General features: G+C 37.2%; 1 protein-coding gene and 1 long non-coding RNA gene across 2 annotated transcripts in view; one reads left to right on the top strand and one right to left on the bottom strand.

Annotated features, from left to right (window-relative positions):
• The window catches only part of LOC124821058 (pentatricopeptide repeat-containing protein At5g47360-like), a 73,075-nt gene that overhangs the window by 17,410 nt on the left and 32,570 nt on the right, over positions 1 to 23,095 (top strand). The gene's annotated exons all lie outside the window — the stretch shown is intronic.
• Positions 20,281 to 21,466, bottom strand: LOC148200304 (uncharacterized). The gene is made up of 3 exons (XR_015785480.1): positions 21,408 to 21,466; positions 21,197 to 21,305; positions 20,281 to 20,360 (listed from the first exon to the last, which is right to left on the bottom strand). It is a non-coding gene; the product is annotated as an uncharacterized LOC148200304 (long non-coding RNA).

The raw sequence follows: 23,095 nt of genomic DNA, 5'->3' as shown, positions 1-23,095 counted from the left end.
CAGCCATGTTCACATGTGTCAGATATTACTCTCAGCAGGGCACTATTCATCTACTGTGCTATCAGAAATTTGAATGTTAATATTGGGCAGGTGATAGCTGATGAAATTAGTGTATGTGCTAACACTTCAAACAACAAAGCACCGCTAGGACATCCTTCTTTGATCACTCACCTTTGCAAGCTAGCTGGGGTGGACACTTCTGTTCCACCATTTGAGAGGCCAAGAAAAGCTATTGACGAGGCTTATTATAGACAGTACTGTGGAGGTGAGGATGTAGCTCAGCCAGTTCCACCACGCCGTGCTCGTAGAGAGAGAGGGCCAACACAGAGCCAGACATCTGCTGATACACATGAAGCAGAACCATTCCAGATGAGGGACATGTATATGTCTCTTATAGGTGCTCAGTTGCAGTCCATTCACAGAGGGCAGGTGGCCACTGCTGAGATGATAGTGGGGATGTATGATACACCTCCAGCCCACAGGTGGACTATGGATGAATTCCACAATGTAGTAGCTTGGCCAGAAGAACCAGTACATGGAGGAGGAGCTGGAGCAGCTGAAGCTTCAGCTAGAGATATGGAAGAAGATGAAGCTGAGGAGGAGGATGCATTTGATGATGATGATGAGGAGGAAGAGGAAGATACAGAGGACAGCTCAGACTGATGAGGAGCTGAGATAGCATTTGCTGATGAATGCTATCATATGATTATGCTTTTGCGGTTTAAGTTTTCTGAACTTATTTGTTTTTGTTTTTAGATTAGGGTTTGATGTACTCTATTGAACACCTGGTTTGTCATGATGGTTTGCTATTAACTGTGATTGTGTGATAAGTACTGCTTGATGATGCTTATTGATTGATGTTGAGATAGATGTGCACATTAAAATGCTTATACAGGTGATTCACAAGCTTTGTGAACAAATGCATGATATCATGATTGTGATTGTGAAATTAAGCAGGATGTGTATGTCAAATGTGAATGAGCTTATATGTGAGGTTCTGAGCTCCAGAGTTTTTGGTATGATTGAATGCTATTACTTTGAAAGCATGAATGATTTTGCCCAGGTTTTCTATGATTGAATCAATTGCTTGTTTTGCATCATGTGATCAAGGCCATTTGTTGGAACCCTTTTTATTGGCCAAATACATAAAGTTAGCCTACTAAAAGAGAACACGTTGTGTTTTATCCTTTGAACCCTTAGCCTTGAACATACACTGAAAACCCTTGATTGAAAATCTTTACCTTGAGTTAAGTAGAAGATCTTGTATGGTATTGTTAAATGTTCAAGTTTTGGGTTGTTGGGAAAACATGAAAAGAAGAGCATTGAGCTAAGAGCTAAAAAGTAAGAATAAGCAAAGAAAAAGAAAAGAAAAAGAAGTAAAGCTCAATGCAAATGCAAAGGTAAAAGAAAGTTGGGAATGAATAAGATGATTGTGTTGTTATGATTCTCTTAACTCAAGGATTTTGTGATCCAGAAAAACCAATTTTCTTGTTAGCCCAACCACATTATAAGCCATTGAAAAGTCCTTGTGATGATGCATGCTTGTGAATGTTTTTTATTGTGGTAAAATGAAAGGCAAAGTTGATTCATGTGACATTGTGATAGTAGAGTGAAGGAGTGAAACACTTTACCTCTTATACACTTGTGTGTTGAGTGAAACACTTTACCTAGTGAGGAAATATTCCATAAGCACATGAACATCCATGCTTAATTGATTGATCATTCATGAAAAATAGCATTTGTTGGAATCCTAAATGACGTTGTGAACACTAAAGCATGTGCACATCTTGATTGAACTCTTGGTCATAAGTTTGAGTGAAGTAGTTACTTATCTTGAAAAAAGAGAATTTTTGAATGAGTGAACCGTCATATGAATTGGTTGGAGATGGAGTTACATTTTGTTTGCTTGAGGACAAGCAAAGTTCTAAGTTTGGGGTTGTGATAACAGTTGAAAAACTGTTATTTTCATGCTTAAAATTGATACTAAAAGCAACCTTTAGACTTAAAAAACTAGCTTGAAATCATGCTTTTATCTTTATTTTCAGAAATAAGAGAGCTGGACAGGTTTATGCTTGATTTCAGTGTTTTTGTGCAGGTTTTAAGGTGAATTTAGTGAAAGAAGTGAAGAAGGAGAGAGATAGAATCAGAAAAGGAATCAAAGAGTGCAAAAAGAAGAAGTCAAAGTCACCGCTCAGCGGCATTTTACCGCTGAGCGGCACTCAAGAGGTTGCGGGAGGTCCACTGAGGGGCAAAATGGCCGCTGAGGGGAGAAAACGAGACGCGCAATCACCGTTGAGCGGTATTTTACCGCTGAGCGGCACTTTAATGGGCTTGGGCTTTTGATTCTTTGTAATTTTAGAATAGTATATAAGCTTTAGGACGTCCTAGGGTTTGGATCTTTGGCAGAAACGAGGCAAACACTCTCTCTTCCACCCCTTTGAAGGAGGATCTTGGATGCTCAGGCTACCTCTTCACCTTTATTGGGTTTATTCTTTCATTCTTTCATTGTAATTCATCTAGGTTCATGATGAGAGGGTCGCACCTCCCACAAAAGTTGTGCATAAAAGAATGCAGTATAGTACTAGGAAGTGACTCCTAGGTCGTCTCACAAGGACCAAATTGTGGTTCAGTTTCAGGTCAACACGTAAGGGGGGGGTTGAAAGAGTTTTTGTGATTCGAAATGAACTAAATTAAAACACCAATAAGCAAAGCAGAATAAACACAAGAACAATCCGGAAATCTCAAGAAAGCAATGTAATATCTCTAATGACCAACATAACTTACTTAAGCTAACATTACAACTAAAATATCACAACCGAACAAAATAGATAACATTAAAGTAAAAGAAAATATTAAACCGAACTCTACAATAAATAAATATCCCAACACAATTTGGTCTATTCAAATGTAACACTCAATTGAAAAGATGACAAGCAATTCCACATATAATGTAAAATATCCTAAGACAAAAGAAATAAAACATAAACTTTTTCTACCATTTCACGTGACACTTCTTCCTAAACATTACTCACAGCTTTTGCATATCCCAAAGTGAAAACAACTCTTTTCTTTCATTGAAAACAAGCCAAAAGATGAAAAAAAATCCCCTTTCCGTGGGACGTGCCTGCTGCTCACAAATGGGATGCACTTTTCATTTCTAAACAATCACCGTGATGGGACAATGTTGGGCTTTAATTGATAGAATGAAAACTTCAATAAATAAAATGCTTGAACCAAAAGAAACGCAAAGGACCATGTGTAATCAGCAACATAGAAAGTAACACTTTTTCATCCATAAAATAGCGTAAAATCTTTCATTAAAAAATATGCCTCCGTGAATACCATTCAAAAACTCCATAAAACGTTCAAAGCAAAAGGCTCAAAACCAAAACCGAGAGAGAGTGGCCAGTGGCGGCTCTTCCAGATTCAAAGCAAAAATATAAGATTCCTACATTCTCCAGTACCGTAACCTTGTGTGCATTTCTCTAAATTTACAAATGATAAAAAAAATATCCCATGGGTGGCGGCTGTGCCCTAGACTATCCAGCCCTCGGCCCCCCAGACACACTCTGTTGTGTTCTTTCATTAAAAAGATGATTCCCTCTCATGGTGGCGGCTGCTGCTTGAAGGCTTCTTCCCGTAAAGCCCTTGCTGGATACACCCCTTTTTTTCTCTTTTCTCCTGGACCGTGAATGATCTTCCAGCACCACGTCTTCACAGCTGCTGGGCCTCCCGTGTGCGTGGACGTGGGAGGTGCGTGTGAGTGTGCTCACCAAATTGCTAAACGTCACCTCTGCTCCAATACTCACACCACTTCCAAACTGCTGGACCTGCTTGCTTTTGACACCCCTTCACGTGTTTCTGCTTATCACACCTCAAGTTTGCTGAATGCGTGAAGTGCTGGCTGGAGTGTGCTTTTGGGACGCGTGAATTGGACTAAGGGCGTGATGTGCAAGCAGTTCAATTGCCGAGTGCACCCGTAGAAAAATAAATCCACACTTCTTCTCTCATCTTAGTTTAAAGTATAATTGATGTGGCATTTCTTTTCACCTCCAAATGTCCTAAATAATATCCAACAATTTCCCTACAATTAATAATGCAAATAATTAGTCCAAATAATTCAAATTAATTAAAATAAGAATTTTTGGTCAAATTAAGCACAATTAGCAAAAACGGGAAAATACCGGACAATTAAGCACAATTCCCCGATTAAATTCGGTACAATAAACTAAGTGAAGTGAATAAAATATTGACTCATCAGTTCACCATGAATATGGTGAACTAAACTCTGTATGTTTGTTGGGGAATCAATGTAATCTCTTGAAGCTCTCATATATGGAATTTATGCTTGCATCTTAATCTAAGACTTATGCTTTCTTTCATCATTAGTTAGGGTTTTTCCTCTTTGCTTAATGCTTGCATTGTTTAACTCATTCTATTGCATGATTATTGGTTTTGTCGATACGGACACGTACGGGGAAGTCTAGATCCGGGGAATTTCTCCCAATATTATATTGGTTGTCGTTAAGCTCCTGCACTTATGAACTAATCATTAGGAATGCTAGGAATTGTATGAACTCGTGATTAGGGAGAAGCCATCTAGAATGGTACTTTAGAGAGTGGCATTAATAATGATGATTTGAATGTTGAATTCCTAAAATCTATGAGAGTGGATGAGATGAAATTGACCCCCAACAACATATTCATTCATATATTCCATTGAAAGTGTTTATCTTTTGTCTTTGCCATTGATCAAACTTCATGCATACATATTTAAATTTCGTCTTTTGCATATAAAATCCAACTATTTCGTCTTTAAGTCTTAGTTAATCAAGAAACCACACAACTAAACTAGGCCGTGAGTCCTTTGGGAAGAACGATACTTGGTCTTACCAAGTTTATTACTTGAACGATTCGGTCATACTTGCCGATTGTGAAACAAGTTTGTGACATCATATTTTGGTGCTTACAAATTTGTCCATCAGGGGTCAATTTCATCTCATCCACTCTCATACATTTTAGGAATTCAACATTCAAATCATCATTGTTAATGCCACTCTCTAAAGTACCATTCTAGATGGCTTCTCCCTAATCACGAGTTCATACAATTCCTAGCATTCCTAATGATTAGTTCATAAGTGCAGGAGCTTAACGACAACCAATATAATATTGGGAGAAATTCCCCGGATCTAGACTTCCCCGTACGTGTCCGTATCGACAAAACCAATAATCATGCAATAGAATGAGTTAAACAATGCAAGCATTAAGCAAAGAGGAAAAACCCTAACTAATGATGAAAGAAAGCATAAGTCTTAGATTAAGATGCAAGCACAAATTCCATATATGAGCTTCAAGAGATTACATTGATTCCCCAACAAACATACAAGGTTTAGTTCACCATATTCATGGTGAACCTAGATGAAACAATGAAAGAATGAAAGAATAAACCCAATAAAGGTGAAGAGGTAGCCTGAGCATCCAAGATCCTCCTTCAAAGGGGTGGAAGAGAGAGTGTTTGCTTCGTTTCTGCCAAAGATACAAACCCTAGGACGTCCTAAAGCTTATATACTATTCTAAAATTACAAAGAATCAAAGCCCAAGCCCATAAAGTGCCGCTCAGCGGTAAAATACCGCTCAGCGGTGATTGCGCGTCTCGTTTTCTCCCCTCAGCGGCCATTTTGCCCCTCAGCGAACCTCCCGCAACCTCTTGAGTGCCGCTCAGCGGTAAAATGCCGCTCAGCGGTGCCTTCGGCTTCTCCTTTTGCACTCTTTGATTCCTTTTCTGATTCTATCTCTTTCCTTCTTCACTTCTTTCACTAAATTCACCTTAAAACCTGCACAAAAACACTGAAATCAAGCATAAACCTGTCCAGCTCTCTTATTTCTGAAAATAAAGATAAAAACATGATTTCAAGCTAGTTTTTAAGTCTAAAGGTTGCTTTTAGTATCAATTTTAAGCATGAAAATAACAGTTTTTCAACTGTTATCACAACCCCAAACTTAGAACTTTGCTTGTCCTCAAGGAAACAAAATGTAACTCCATCTCCAACCAATTCATATGACGGTTCACTCATTCAAAAATCCTTTTTTTTTTCAAGATAAGTAACTACTTCACTCAAACTTATGACCAAGAGTTCAATCAAGATGTGCTCATGCTTTAGTGTTCACAAAGTCATTTAAATTCCAACAAATGCTATTTTTCATGAATGATCAATCAATTAAGCATGGATGTTCATGTGCTCATGGAATATTTCCTCATTAGATAAAGTGTTTCACTCAACACACAAGTGTATAAGAGGTAAAGTGTTTCACTCCTTCACTCTACTATCACAATGTCACATGAATCAACTTTGCCTTTCATTTTACCACAATCAAAAACATTCACAAGCATGCATCATCACAAGGACTTTTCAATGGCTTATAATGTGGCTGGGCTAACAAGAAAATTGGTTTTTCTGGATCACCAAATCCTTGAGTTAAGAGAATCATAACAACACAATCATCTTATTTATTCCCAACTTTCTTTTATCTTTGCATTTGCATTGAGCTTTACTTCTTTTTCTTTTCTTTTTCTTTGCTTATTCTTACTTTTTAGCTCTTACCTCAATGCTCTTCTTTTCATGTTTTCCCAACAACCCCAAACTTGAACATGTAACAATACCATACAAGATCTTCTACTTAACTCAAGGTAAAGATTTTCAATCAAGGGTTTTCAGTGTATGTTCAAGGCTAAGGGTTCAAAGGATAGAACACAACGTGTTCTCTTTTAGTAGGCTAACTTTATGAATTTGGCCAATAAAAAAAGGTTCCAACAAATGGCCTTGATCACATGATGCAAAACAAGTAATTGGTTCAATCATAGAAAACCTGGGCAAAATCATTCATGCTTTCAAAGTAATAGCATTCAATCTTACCACAAACTCTGGAGCTCAAAACCACACATATAAGCTCATTCACATTTGACATACACATCCTGCTTAATCTCACAATCACAATCATAATATCATGCATTTGTTCACAAAGCTTGTGAATCACCTGTATAAGCATTTTAATGTGCACATCTATCTCAACATCAATCAATTAATAAGCATCATCAAGCAGTACTTATCACACAATCACAGTTAATAGCAAACCATCATGACAAACCAGGTGTTCAATAGAGTACATCAAACCCTAATCTAAAAACAAAAACAAAAATACATACAAGATACTGGGTTGCCTCCCAGTAAGCGCTTGTTTAACGTCCCGAGCCTGACCCAACTTTCAAGGATCAACCAACAACATCATTGTGGAAAATCGTTGCACCTCTCCCCCTAGATAGGGCTTGAGACGTTGACCATTTACCACCCAGCTTTTCAGTGGATCATCAGCAGATGGATCAAATATTTCAATTGCTCCATGTGGATGCACTTCTTTTATCACAAATGGTCCTGTCCATTTTGACGTCAGCTTCCCAGGAAATATCTTCAATCTTGAGTTGAACAATAGTACCTGTTGTCCTGGATTGAAAACTCTATTCACCAACTTCCTGTCATGATAAAATTTAATTTTGTCTTTGTAAGCCTTGGATGAATCATATGCATCTAACCGCATTTCTTCAAGCTCTAAAATCTGCCTTCTGCGTGTGCATTGAGTTTCATAAGGATCAAAATTCAAGAATTTCAAAGCCCATAATGCTCTATGCTCCAATTCAACTGGCAAATGGCATGCTTTCCCATAGACTAATTGAAATGGTGATAATCCCATAGACGTCTTCATTGCTGTTCTATAAGCCCAAAGAGCATCATCCAATTTGAGAGACCAATCCTTCCTTGATGAAGTCACGGTTTTTTCCAGGATTCTTTTTATCTCCCTGTTAGATACCTCAGCTTGTCCATTGGTTTGTGGATGATAAGGTGCAGCTACCTTATGCTTCACTCCATAGTGTTTGAGTACTTTCTCTAGCTGATAATTGCAAAAATGAGATCCTCCATCACTAATCAACACTCTTGGAGTGCCAAAACGTGAGAATATCTGCCTCTTCAGGAATTTAATTACCGTACTAGCATCATTTTTAGGACAAGCCAATGCTTCCACCCATTTACTCACATAATCCACTGCTACCAGAATATATTCATTGTTGAAAGATGGAGGGAAGGGTCCAACAAAGTCAATACCCCAACAATCAAAAACCTCAACCTCTAAAATACCTTGTAAAGGCATCTCATGACGTTTAGTGATTGTCCCTGCTCTTTGACATTTGTCACAATTCCTAGCATGATTATGAGCATCTTTAAATAAAGTTGGCCAATAGAATCCTGATTGAAGGACTTTTGCTGCTGTTCTTTCTCCATTAAAATGTCCTCCATAAGGTGAATCATGACAATGCCAGAGAATTCCTTCTGCTTCTTCATTTGTAACACATCTCCTCAGAAGATTATCTGCTCCAATTTTGAACAAATATGGATCGTCCCACACAAACTGCTTGGCATCATGCAGAAATTTCTTTCTCTGTTGCCAAGTTAAATCTTCCGGCATGACTCTTGCAGCTTTGAAATTTGCCATATCAGCAAACCAGGGCCTCTGCTGAATAAACATGAGTGATTCATCTGAAAAAGATTCCCAGATTTCAGGCTCCTTGCTAGTGACCTCATTGTTGACTAACCGTGACAAATGATCAGCAATTAAGTTCTCACTTCCTTTCTTATCACGGATTTCTACATCAAATTCTTGCAACAGTAGTACCCATCTGATCAGACGTGGCTTAGAATCTGGTTTTGTCAACAAATATTTAATAGCTGCATGATCTGTATAGACAATCACCTTAGACCCAATAAGATAAGGTCTAAATTTCTCTAAAGCATATACAATGGCAAGAAACTCTTTCTCTGTGGTAGCATAATTCAATTGAGCATCATTCAGCACCTTGCTAGCATAATAAATTGGATGAAACTTTTGTTCTTTCCTTTGGCCGAGGACAACTCCTATTGCATAATCACTTGCATCACACATTAATTCAAAATTTTGATTCCAATCTGGTGCTGCAATTACTGGAGCTGACACTAGCTTCTGCTTCAATATATCAAAAGCTTTCAGGCAATCTTCATTCATCACAAAAGGAGCATCCTTCATCAAGAGATTACTCAATGGTTTAGCAATTTTTGAGAAATCTTTGATAAATCTTCTATAAAACCCAGCATGACCAAGAAAACTTCTAATCCCCTTTACATTTGTTGGTGGAGGTAGTTTCTCAATAACTTCTACTTTAGCTTTGTCTACCTCAATTCCTTTAGCAGAGATTTTGTGCCCCAATACAATTCCTTCAGTTACCATGAAATGACATTTCTCCCAATTCAAAACCAGATTTGTCTGAACACATCTTTTGAGGACAGTGTTCAAATTAGCTAAACATCTTTGGAAGGAATTTCCAAAAACTGAGAAGTCATCCATGAATACTTCAATGCATTTTTCTAAAAGATCAGCAAAGATTGCCTGCATACACCTCTGAAACGTAGCTGGAGCATTACATAATCCAAAAGGCATCTTTCTATATGCAAAGATACCAAAAGGACAAGTAAAAGCCGTCTTCTCCTGGTCTTTTGGATCTACCACAATTTGATTATATCCAGAATATCCATCTAGAAAACAATAGAAAGCCTGCCCTGATAACCTTTCTAGCATCTGATCCATGAAAGGAAGAGGAAAATAATCTTTCCTAGTAGCTTTATTCAGCTTCCTGTAATCAATGCACATACGCCAGTCAGTAACTGTCCGAGTGGGAATAAGTTCATTCTTATCATTATAAATTACTGTCATCCCACCTTTCTTTGGCACCACCTGTACTGGACTCACCCATTCACTGTCAGAGATTGGATAGATAATACCAGCTTCTAGCAGTTTCAACACTTCTTTTCTGACCACCTCCTTCATAACAGGATTTAACCTTCTCTGTGGTTGAGCACTTGGTTTATAGTCTTCTTCCATAAAAATCTTGTGCATGCAATAAGTTGGGCTAATACCTTTGAGATCTGATATTGACCACCCAATTGCTTCTTTGTTGGCTTTCAGAATTTCTATCAACTGCTCTTCTTCTTGTAAAGATAAAGAGTTACTGATAATGACTGGCTTTGTTCCATCCTCTTCTAAAAACACATATTTCAAATGTGATGGCAATCTTTTTAGTTCTGGAGATGGTGCTTTGATTGTTTCTTCCTTATCAATTGTTTCGAATATTGAATCTTCCTCTGGACCCTTTTTCAATGTTTCCAAGTCCATCAGACATTCATCAATCAATTTCTCTTCTTCTTCATCCAAATCTTCACATGCATCAATGAGCGTTTTTTCCAATGGCGAAATGTTACGAACCATTCTTTCTTGAACCATACAAACTTCATCAAGTTCATCAAATTGAAAGCATGCTTTGTCATCATTTGGATACGTCATGGCCTTGGATACATCAAAAGTGACTTCTTCATCATCAACTCTCAGTTTAAGCTTACCATTCTCTACATCAATCAAAACTCTAGCAGTCTTCATAAAAGGTCTCCCAAGAATAAGAGGAACATCACTAGTTCCTTCCATCTCCATCACAATGAAATCTACTGGAAATACAAATTTGTCAACCTTCACTAGAACATCTTCAACCACTCCATATGGATATTTAAGAGACCTATCTGCCAATTGAAGAGCCATTCTGGTTGGTTTAATTTCCAGCCCCTGAATTGTTCTGCACATGGATAGCGGCATTAGATTAATGCTAGCTCCCAAATCAATCAATGCTCTTCCAACTTTCACATCTCCTATGGTGCATGGAATGGTGAAGCTTCCTGGGTCTTTAAGTTTAGGAGGTAGTTTCTGTATGATTGCACTGCAATTGCCCTGTATATTTATAGTTTCCTTCTCAATGTACTTGTGTTTCTTTGTGAGAAGTTCCTTCAAGAATTTTGCATATGCTGGCATCTGTTGCAATGGTTCAGAGAATGGTATAGTGATCTCCAACTTCTTAAACAGTTCCATGAATCTTTCCAACTGCTTTTCTTTCTCCTTCCTTGAATAACCCTTTGGATAAGGAAGTGGCTTTTCATACTCTTTTTCTTTCTGTCTCTCTTCTCTCTCATTTTTTTCTCTCCTCTCCTCTTCTTCTTTTTTCTTTTTCTCTCTCTCAACTCTTTCTTTCCACTCACATGTTTCTTTTTCACTCTCACTCTCATTTTCTTTCTCCTTTCTCTCTTTTTTTCTCTCCTCTAACACTCTACCACTTCTAGTCACAACAGTTTTACATTCCTTTCCAAAATTATCATGTTTCATTTCGTCAACTATTCTCTCAACATAGACCTCCATTTTTTTAAATGCAGCATCCACATTATGACAATAAGACGCATTTGTCTTTAAGAATCTCTGGAAAGTCTCTTCAAGCGTTGTTGTTTTCTCAACTGGAGTAGATTGCATCTGCCATTTTTGATGCTCTTGAACCATTGAAACCTGTTGTACTTCCTGTGGTATTTGAGAAAGTTTCATGGTTACTTCTTCAAGCTGTTGAGAGATAATTCTATTTTGGATAAGCAAAGCCTCATTTAATTGTAACAACTCCTTCTGACTAAGATCTCCTTTTTCAATATTGAGTTCGTTGTCACTAGTAGCCATATTTTCAATAAGTTCAGTTGCTTCCTCTGGAGTTTTCCATTTAATATTGCCTCCTGCTGAGGCGTTCAGCATCATCTTGGTTTGTGAACCAAGCCCTCCAAGGAAAGTTAGGACTACTTCTTCTTCTTTGAAACCATGCATGGGAGTTTTACGTAACAAGCTTTTATACCTGTCCCAAGCATGTCCCAGTGATTCTTCCATGCCCTGCTTGAATGACGAAATCTCTTGCTTGCCTTTGATCACCTTAGATTGTGGGAAGTATTTGTTTAAAAATTTTGTGACCACTACTTCCCACTCTGTGAAACTTTCTTCTGGAAAAGAATTCAACCAAAGCTTAGCATTGCCCCCTAATGAGAAGGGAAACAAGCTAAGTTTGATAGCTTCGTCTGGCACCCCATTAATCTTGACCGTGTTGCAGATCTCATTAAAGGTAGTAAGGTGCTCATATGGGCTTTCGTGAGATAACCCATTAAATTGATTACTCTTCACCAGTTGAATTAATGCTGGCTTGACCTCCATGTTGGCTGCATTGACTCTAGGTCTAGCTATGCTGTTAAAGTGTTGAGGTCCAGCAATATTAGTGTAATCTGCAAGAGTTCTTCTAGCATTATTGTTCTCCATACTTCCTGTGCTATGAACAGAACCTTGTGGTGATGATTGTAAGAGAGTTTCTGGAGAAGGGAAAAGTTCTCTAGACGTTCTGATTCTTCTCCTCCTTCTACTCTCTTCTAGACCTTCAAGAAGTGGTTCTGTTGTTTTCTTACTCCTAGTTCGAATTGCTTCCTGCATACACAAGAAAACAAAACCCTAGAAAAGATTTGTTAGCACAAAAAGATATAGAAGAAGATATATATTCAGAAGATAAAAAGATTTAGAAGATAGAATCAAATAAGATAGAATAAAATAAAACCTAATCTAAAAAATAAAATCTAACCTAATCTAAAAGATAAAAATAAAATAAAACCTAATCAAATAAAATAAAATCTAGCCAAATAAAATAAAATAAAATCTAACCTAATCAAATAAAATAAAATAAAAACAGAAAAATAAAAACAGAAATTCAAATTAAAGTCAAAGATAATCAATAATCACACAAATTAACCAGTTAAACCACGAGTCCCCGGCAACGGCGCCAAAAACTTGATGGACAAATTTGTAAACACCAAAATATGATGTCACAAACTTGTTTTTCAATCGGCAAGTATGACCGAATCGTTCTAGTAATAAACTTGGTAAGACCAAGTATCGTTCTTCCCAAAGGACTCACGGCCTAGTTTAGTTATGTGATTTATTGATTGGCTAGGACTTACAAACGAAATATTTGGATTTTATATGCAAAAGACGAAATTTAAATATGTATGCATGAAGTTTTGATCAATGGCAAAGACAAAAGATAAACACTTTCAATGGAATATATGAATGAATATGTTGTTGGGGGTCAATTTCATCTCATCCACTCTCATACATTTTAGGAATTCAACATTCAAATCATCATTGTTAATGCCACTCTCTAAAGTACCATTCTAGATGGCTTCTCCCTAATCACGAGTTCATACAATTCCTAGCATTCCTAATGATTAGTTCATAAGTGCAGGAGCTTAACGACAACCAATATAATATTGGGAGAAATTCCCCGATCTAGACTTCCCCGTACGTGTCCGTATCGACAAAACCAATAATCATGCAATAGAATGAGTTAAACAATGCAAGCATTAAGCAAAGAGGAAAAACCCTAACTAATGATGAAAGAAAGCATAAGTCTTAGATTAAGATGCAAGCACAAATTCCATATATGAGAGCTTCAAGAGATTACATTGATTCCCCAACAAACATACAAGGTTTAGTTCACCATATTCATGGTGAACCTAGATGAATTACAATGAAAGAATGAAAGAATAAACCCAATAAAGGTGAAGAGGTAGCCTGAGCATCCAAGATCCTCCTTCAAAGGGGTGGAAGAGAGAGTGTTTGCTTCGTTTCTGCCAAAGATACAAACCCTAGGACGTCCTAAAGCTTATATACTATTCTAAAATTACAAAGAATCAAAAGCCCAAGCCCATTAAAGTGCCGCTCAGCGGTGATTGCGCGTCTCGTTTTCTTCCCTCAGCGGCCATTTTGCCCCTCAGCGAACCTCCCGCAACCTCTTGAGTGCCGCTCAGCGGTAAAATGCCGCTGAGCGGTGCCTTCGGCTTCTCCTTTTGCACTCTTTGATTCCTTTTCTGATTCTATCTCTTTCCTTCTTCACTTCTTTCACTAAATTCACCTTAAAACCTGCACAAAAACACTGAAATCAAGCATAAACCTGTCCAGCTCTCTTATTTCTGAAAATAAAGATAAAAACATGATTTCAAGCTAGTTTTTAAGTCTAAAGGTTGCTTTTAGTATCAATTTTAAGCATGAAAATAACAGTTTTTCAACTGTTATCAGTTGCCAATTTTGGACTTGCAGGGAGATGTTTTCCGCCATAGTATCCAGCAAGGAGGTTTTGAGGACGAACTGCTTCATCCTCCAAATCTGATCTAGTAGTGAAATGTTTTCCACAGTTGGATCTATGCACTGATTGTTGATGAGCAGGTTCAGCAGGTGCCTGTTGATCTTCAAACTATTGTGTATGTAAGCACCCTTGTCTTCCACTGGGGGTGCATGTTGGTCAAATTCATATGTACCTCCTGGTTCAGGGTTACTGCTTATTTCTGCCTGCTCCTCAAAATACTCATCACTCTCCTCAGGTGCAAGAGTAGGGACATAGGATGATGGGAAAGTAGATGGCACAATAGTAAGTTCATGACTCTTCTCCCCATCTTCTATGTTGATGCCACTATCATCATCATCTGGAATCTGAACAGTCTGAAATGGTAACTCTAAATCTTGAGACTGTTCCTCAGTGAGTTGAGTGGCCATCTGCCCTATCTGGTCATTCAAGCTCTGAATGGACGCTCTGGTCTCTTGCTGAAACTGCAGGTTCTGCATGGTCAACTGCTCCAACAACTCCTTCAATGTAGGCTCAGAAGTAGAAGGCTGAGGAGCTATTTCGACAGGAGCACTATACTACTGACTCTCGTATTGCAGGACTGGTGGAGGCATGAAAGTACTCTGGAATGGTGGTTCTTGATATTGATGTTGTGGAGCATCATACCATCCCAAGGTAGGGTCATTCCATCCAAGACCGTTGCTATAAGCATATTGCACAGGGGAAAATTTGCTCAGAAACTGGTGCTCAAGATATCCCCAATCGGTAACGGATCTCAGAGGAAGAGAGTCTTGCCAATCCTTAGCTGCTCCTTGTAATGAATGCGGAAATGCGCTCAAGAAAATGTAATCAAGAGGGACATCTGGAGGCTTCATTGAAGAGCACATGATGTGGAGCTCCTCCAAATGTCTGTGTGGGCATTCTCCTACAAAACCATGAAACTTAGGCAGCAAATGTATCAGTCCAGGGGTGAGATCGCAATGAAGATCATCCTCCTTAAGTGAAACCGGCTCACAAAGAGCACTCTCAGAAATTGGAGGATGAGTCATATTGTTGTCAACATAGAAATCAGCAGAATATGAATTACAATCAGAGTAACATGGAGAAGGAGAATCATAATCAGAGGCACTAGCAAAATAAGCAGTATTCACGAAATCAGAATAGGTAGACATGGAAAAAGAAAAATACTAAAAATTACGAAACAAATAAAACACAACACATTTATACATGCAACACGCATACACAAAACAGAACATCACATCACATCACATCACAACACAAGACAAAACACAACACACACAAACACAACAAAAGACCTAAGATTGAACCGTTGGTCCTCGGCAACGGCGCCATTTTGATGAGAGGGTCGCACTTCTCACAAAAGTTGTTTGCAAAATTAATGCAGTATAAACTAGGAAGTGACTCCTAGGTCGTCTCTCAAGGACCAAATTGCGGTTCAGTCTCAGATCAAACACGTAGTGGGGGGGGGTTGAAAGTGTTTTTGTGATTAGAAATAAACTAAATTGAAACTGGAAATCAAATACAATCAAACATAATTGAAAATAAATGTCAAACATCAAGGCCGAATGGTAAAAGACATCAAAATCAGAGAATGCAGAATTCATCAATATTTGAAAATAAAATGTTGGAACAATAAATGCGCAGAAAACATAACAGCAGCCTAATTGAAATGCACCAAATAAACTTAAACGTTAAACGCAACATGAGAAGCATCAGTAAAGCAAACCGAGATTGAAACAACATTTGAAAATAAGATGAACAATAAAACGCAATGACAAAATGCAACAATGAAGAAAATAATGAACAATAAAATGCAAGAGATAATAAAAATAAAAAAAGTAGCTAAAGTGAAATGCTATTCATCATGAAATCAACACTTAAAATAAATGCTAGCAATAAATGAGCATGGTGCTTCTTTAAAGTAGAATATAAATTGAAAAGCTTGAAATTTCTACAAATTCAATCACCATTTGCGTGCAACAGCACCGCTTCTTCAAAAATTAAAATGAAAGCTTGTGCATCTCCTAAGCCGTGACAACACACCACTTTCTCCATGGGATCCGTGCCTCTCCATTCTTCTTCAAGACAAATAATGAAAAGACAAAAGAAGTGCAATGAAAAGGTCCCACCTACTGGACTAAATCCTAATGGTTTAGAAGAAAAGTATCACCGTGTTTGATTTCTAAAAGAAAAAGAAAGCCTAATTGGATTTGACAGCACCTACTCCCACCTAATCTACTTCTTCATTTCACAAAGAAAAGAAATCTCCAAAGCATTAAATCACCAAATGAAAGTGATAAAGGCTGCCAGCATGCACACTTCTTCACAGTAAAATAACACTATAATTTCATAGAATATAAAAATAAAAATCTGGTTCAAACATGAAGATAAAAACAAGACCACATGCTCTTCAAAATTCTTCTCGATTCCAACACAGAAAAGAAAACGAAAACCCTTCTACACTACTGCAGCGTCACCGTGTGTACCACTTCATTTCTCATTTCTACACTACTACACCTCAACCATTCTCCGCATCTGCTCTCTAAGGTTGGCGGCTACCCACCTCCAGGTCTCCTCTTTTTCTTTCTCTACCTTACATCACTCTCCATGTCTCCGTGTCTTTTTTTTTTTCTCAGTGAAGATGATGATCCCCCAAGGTGGCGGCTGGGTCTTAACTTCCCAAAAATGAAAGATGACTTGTGCCCTTTTCTCGCCCATTCCTCTGGACCAACTTTCATTTGGCTTCTTCGTGCACCTCCCTCTTTTCAACGCAACATCTGCTGCTGTGTGCTTCTTCTTTCTTCACGCACCACCTAAGAAAGCTGCCATGGACGCTCACGTTTCTGGATCAGTGCTGGATGCACCCCCAAAACTGCTTCCCAGGCCTTGGGCCGTGGTGGGCCTCACTGGACAGTGCACCCCCTACATTGTTGGATGCGTGTGGAGTGTGCTGGACGTGCGTTGTCTTCCACTCTGCTAGACGTTCGTTCAGGAAGTGTGCGGACGTGCTGGACGTGCGTTCTGGAAGTGTGCGTACGTGCTGGACGTGCGTGCTATCCGCAAGAAGCCAAATCAGGACGCTCGTTCTGGATGTATGTGGACGCTCGTCCTGGATGTGTGCGGACGCTCGTCCTGGATGTGTGCGGACGCTCGTCCTGGATGTATGCGGACGCTCGTCCTGGATGTGTGCGGACGCTTGTCCTGGATGTGTGCGGACGCTCGTCCTGGATGTATGCGGACGCTCGTCCTGGATGTGTGCGGACGCTCGTCCTGTGTGCTGAAGCGGCTGGAATCAAGGTGCTGGACTTGCTTCTGTTGGGTGCAGGCTGTGAGCCTCTTTTTCTTCCAGCACCACTTCCTAGCTTCTCCAATCAAGCCAATCTCCATGTGCACTCCCATAATTTAAATCCACACCTCCTCACTCATTTTAGTTTAAAATAAAATTGATGTGGCATTTTCTTTTGACCTCCAAATGTCCCAAATAATATCCAACAATTTCCCTACAATTAATAATGCAAATAATTAGTCCAAATAGTTCAAATTAATTAAAATAAGAATTTTTGGTCAAATTAAGCACAATTAGCAAAAACGGGAAAATACCGGACAATTAAGCACAATTCCCCGATTAAATTCGGTACAATAAACTAAGTGAAGTGAATAAAATATTGACTCATCAAGACCCATCAAGCTTTCTTCCATTATATGAAGGCTTTCTGAGCTGAGAGGCTTCACTCATTTTACCTTGCTTCATTCAAACATCTCCAACACCATTTACTCCATCAATTCCGCTGCACACCAACACATCTACCACACCTCTGATCTGGGAGCTTCAGGCCACTGGTTTCCTCTGGAATTTGGCTCCATCAAGTGGTATCTAGAGCGCTGGTTGTCCACGCAAACCATAGCTAAGTGCCTTTCCATTCTGCTGTTTAATTCCAGTCCACTTTGTGCTATTTCTGCTTCTGTTTTGCTGTTGTTTTCAATTGTGTATTGCTTTTCCAGTCATTCAATTTTAGTTTCCTTTGTGTGCTTATATTTTCCTTTCATTTTAATTGGTGAAACCTTCTTGTTTGGGTTATTTCCAGCTTTACATTTCAATTCTGTATTGTTTTAAGTCTTGTGCAATTTACTGTTGCAGTATTTTTTTTGTCTCTATTCAGTTTTCTTTTCTGCTGAATTATTTCGTTTTAATTGATTTGCAAGTGCTAAACAAGCTATATATATACCAAATAAGGCAATGAGGACTTGATCTAGCCTGGGTTATACAAGATGAAGCATCAAAATGCAAATCTGTTTTGTTTTCCATTATGAATTCTGATACAGAATTTAAATCTGGTGTTAAAATTCTAAAATTGTTTCAGTGGTTTTGTTTTGATTCTGAAGCTTGGTACAACATTGTGTGATGTTGTTGAATGTGTCTTAAGGTATAGAAAACCAAAACAAGCACTAAAATGCAATATGCATAGTGTGGTTGCTCAAAATCCTTAACCATTCACCATTTCAGCTTGAACTTCTAGCTTTTCACCGTGCTAATATACTTGATTTGGTCTAATCTGAGTTTGGTCATGCTAAGCATATTAAATCTAGCTTAGATCTGTGTTTTTACACTTCTTAGAGTCATTTCCTTTGCTGTCCAGTTTTTGAATCCATGAAAAACTAAAATTGGTTGGTTAATTGATGGTTTTTGCTGCATAATTTGGCCATAGCAAGGGTGATTTTCGAATCCTGCTGTTTCTGTGCATTTGGACAGTTTGAACAAGTCTAAATGGATGATTAAAAGTTGCTAATACTGTTCATTTGGTCAAAATTGAAGTTATATGTAGATTGGATACTTAAACCATCAATTTTGAGTTAAAATTGGAAGTGGACCAGTGAATTTGAGTAGTAAGCATTAATTCAACTGTTTAAGAGTTTAAACATGTTTAATATCATGAATAAAAGTTGTTTGAACATTCATCCAAGCTGCTGAAACACTGCTACTCATTTTGGGTTCCAAAACCACCATTTTAGTTTAATTTTTCTGTTTTCTTGCTGCTGTTTGGTAATTTTGATGCAAAATTCATTACTGGATTGTGAAAAAGCTGGTTCCATGATTAAAAATGAAAATAGATGACTCAAAGAAGTAATATCAAGTGATAAAAAGCTGTTGAACTGTGCAATCCAGATTACAGGCCCTGAAAAATCAAAATTCAAAAATCTGAAAGTCATTGGGGCATTTTATCAAACAGTTTTGAAAATTATCAAACAGTTTGCATTTGGAATCATTTATGAACTGTGTTTGCGTTTTTAATTGCTTTCTTAATCTGTTCTAGCACCTTTGGTAGGTTCCTTTTGTGTACTTGCTGTTTTTTTCATACTTAGTTCATTTGTTTACCACATTTTTGGCTTCCAAAATTGTCAATTATTGCTGGAAATTGGTGTGGAAAAGTGGTGCAGAATGGTAACTCTGGCTTGGTTTGTTGAGTGGATTTAAGGTACTGTGATAGCTGTTGTGAAGCATCCAGTTGCAGAAACCTTTACTTATAATGGTAGCATCACTACAAGAAAAATCACAGTTACATACGGTCAAAATCCGTATATAACCTCCAAAATCCGTATATAAAATAATATTACATACGGCTTATATACGGACAAAAATCCGTATATAAAACAAGCGTAGCTAAGTTATATACGGATATATCCGTATATAATTTACATACAGAAAAATCCGTATATAATTTACATACGGAAAATCCGTATATAAAATCCGTATATAATTATATACGGAAAATCCGTATATAAAATCCGTATATAATTATATACGGAAAATCCGTATATACAATCCATATATAATTTATGATTTTATAAAAAAAAATAGGTGATTCTGCACCTGCATTTAATAGTTATGAGTTTCAATAGCTGATAAAAGTCAACATAACTAACAAATTGCCAAAAAGCATCTAACATAACATCCAAATATAATTAATTTTGCAGCAATCCAGTTAATACTTTTAATATAATATACTAATAATCCCAAAGGAAAAAGTTTATTACAAACCATCTAAAATATATATATATATATATATATATATATATATATATATATATATATATATATATATATCATAATATTTTACACCCAAAATCTAAAACGAAAACTTATCTTAGCTTGCTATATAATATATAACTTAATAAATGTAATATATATAACAATATATCAATCATGACTAACATCCCATACAATAAATATATATGCCCTGCATCCACACTATACAAATATATATTAAACAAGATTTTAACCAACTAATACAATAAAATATTTATGTAGCATTTGAATCAACACAACAAAAACTTTTCTGCAGCATTTTTATATCCAAACATCAAATAATTTCCTGCAACATTTTTATCAAAACAGCAAATAATTTTCTGCAGCATTTGAATCAAAACAGTTTTTCAGCAGATTTTTATTCTGAAACAACAACAGTTTATGCAGAACTCTTGAGACAGTATACATAGCAATATCAAGGCACAATACTTACATAAATCAGTCATCAATTACTCCAACCCAGATCGACGTAGCTCATCGGTTTGGTGGGAATCCCCAGTCTAACTAATTCAGTTCAAATATATACACGTTCATACACTCCTTTATTCTTGACATATAACCATCCCATAAAGAAAACCCATTCTAATATTTCATTCCCAAAACAGAGCATACATCATATACTTACTTTTTCAGACTCATACATGTCACTAACTGCAGCCCAAGCAAAGATAACAACATCCATACACATCTATTTCTCAGAATAAATACATTCATACACTTATTTCAGTTATTATCAACAATATTATAAAATTTCCAGAATCCAAAGACACCATTACAATTCATAGAACAACAAGATACAAGATCAAAATCAATTTAACTCTCCCATACCTTGGCCTTTGTTTTCTTTTCCTATTTTCATTAGCTCTTGAGACTCTTTTTCTCTCTTTCCTTTATTGGTTTTCCTACAGAGCAATAGATCATTGCTCTTGAGCATAAGCCAAGAAAACTTTCCAGAAACCAAACCTATTACAAAAGAATGGTATAATAGTATCATATACCTCTCTGTAGTAATAACACTTTGGACTTCAATACTAATTTAGCAACTTGTAATCACAACCAGAACAATTATGTTTGAGCTTTATCATCTTTTGTTATAGCTTTTCCAACCTGCAATGACAAAGAAAAGTTTAATGAAGTTCAATCCAGTATGAAAATTTGAACAAAAAGGTTAGACCATGGTAGTTATTGAGGGTATTAACTAGTAATCACCATTAACTCTCGGAATACCAGCACAGAAAAGCATCCCTACGGTTCTTTCTGCACAGATATACTGCCAACACAGAAAAGAAGAAGCAGAGCTCAAAAGAAGTCAAATATCATGGCAATTATAAAATGGTGGCACTAAGTTAAGCAAAAAAGGATTGGAAAAAGAACTCAAATACCAAATGCATGTCAGTCACAAAGTCAATATATATTTTACACAAAGTCACTTTAATGGTGAATAATGGAATAAAAGTGTAATATATATACCAAAAGCATTAACTGCACAGGTGTCAACACGATTGGGTGTGACTTCGGTAGCTTCAATTTCAAGCCATTGGCCACTTTCATGCTTTCTTTTCTATAGAGATATAAAATGTTTACAACCATCCCTGAAATTTCATCCTATTCTTTAATTTCACCTTGTTGGTAACGGCATGAGCTACTTCCTCTAAAGAAGATGAAATAAAAAAAATATTCCAGCACCGCCCAAACATCCATCACCGTATGTCTCCTTTCCCAGAACATCCCTATTACTAAATGCAAGAAAATTAAATGTGCTCTTCATTCAACTAGAAACCAACGTTGGAAGCATAGAATGTGCAGCAAGAATGCATTTCAATTCCCATTGGCTTAAATCCACTAAAATGCAATACATAGAAATAAGATAATGCATGACACATCATATACCAATTCACGTAACCATTCCAAATAATAAGCATTTAAAATAATTTAAAAGAAGACCCTTTTAGCTCCTAGATGAATAACGTGGCAGCAGCCCTTGATTGGCATATTCTTCCACTTGAAATGCAATTAATCACCGTGCCCTTACTCCATCTATTCTACGTGCAACACCTATTTGCTCCTCATTCCCTAAAGGCAAACGCAATTTCCCTCCTCATTCTAGCACCCCTTCTTTTTTTTTCTCAATTGCAAAAAAAACGTGAACACTTAAGGAATCAAAATAATTGGCAGCAAATAAAATAAACTAAAACTACTCCTAAGCTGGAATAAAAAATTTGAAAGTATTCTAAACAAATGAAAGTGTGCTTCTCTTCTCTCCATGCTGCACCAACTCAAAAATAAAAGAAATATGCATCATGTAAGCCACTTCTATTTTCTTCACGTAAATCACCAACCACCCTTCCACTTTTGCTTTCTAAAGTGGATGAATTCTTCTCCACATGGCAGCTGCACCAACTCAAGCCGTGACCCCACTTACTTTCAATGACCGTGCTCTCCTCTTTCATCAAAGAAAGAAAATAATTTGACACCTTGTGCAAGTTCTTTCAACACAAATAAATCAGCTTTTTCTAAAAGAAACCACAAATCACCGTGAGCAACAATCTAATCACCAAATGAAAATGACAAAAGCTACCAACATGCACACTTCTTCACAGCAAAATAACACTAATATAAAAATAAAAATCTGGTTCAAACATAAAGACAAATGCTTCCAGCTTGCAAAGAGTAAATGCATCACTTCCAATATCCAGAAAGAAAAAGGCTTCAAAATTACATTTAAAGCTTCATTATCAAAACTTACATGAAACTTTGATCTGTTTGTAGAAGTTCAAGTATTCCCCTGAAACTTTGAACATCTCACTCTCAACTTATCCCCTCCCGCTACCTCCACTCTCAAATCCTGGACAAAATAACCATCATTAGTAAAAAAAAAATTACTTCTGAATGAGAAA

This window comes from Vigna umbellata, chromosome 4 (assembly GCF_029865625.1).
Source record: "Vigna umbellata cultivar VRB3 chromosome 4, Vumbellata_1.0, whole genome shotgun sequence".
Lineage (NCBI taxonomy): Eukaryota > Viridiplantae > Streptophyta > Magnoliopsida > Fabales > Fabaceae > Vigna > Vigna umbellata.
The sequence above is the reverse complement of the archived record's forward strand: the minus strand, read 5'-3'. Positions and strand labels throughout refer to the sequence as shown.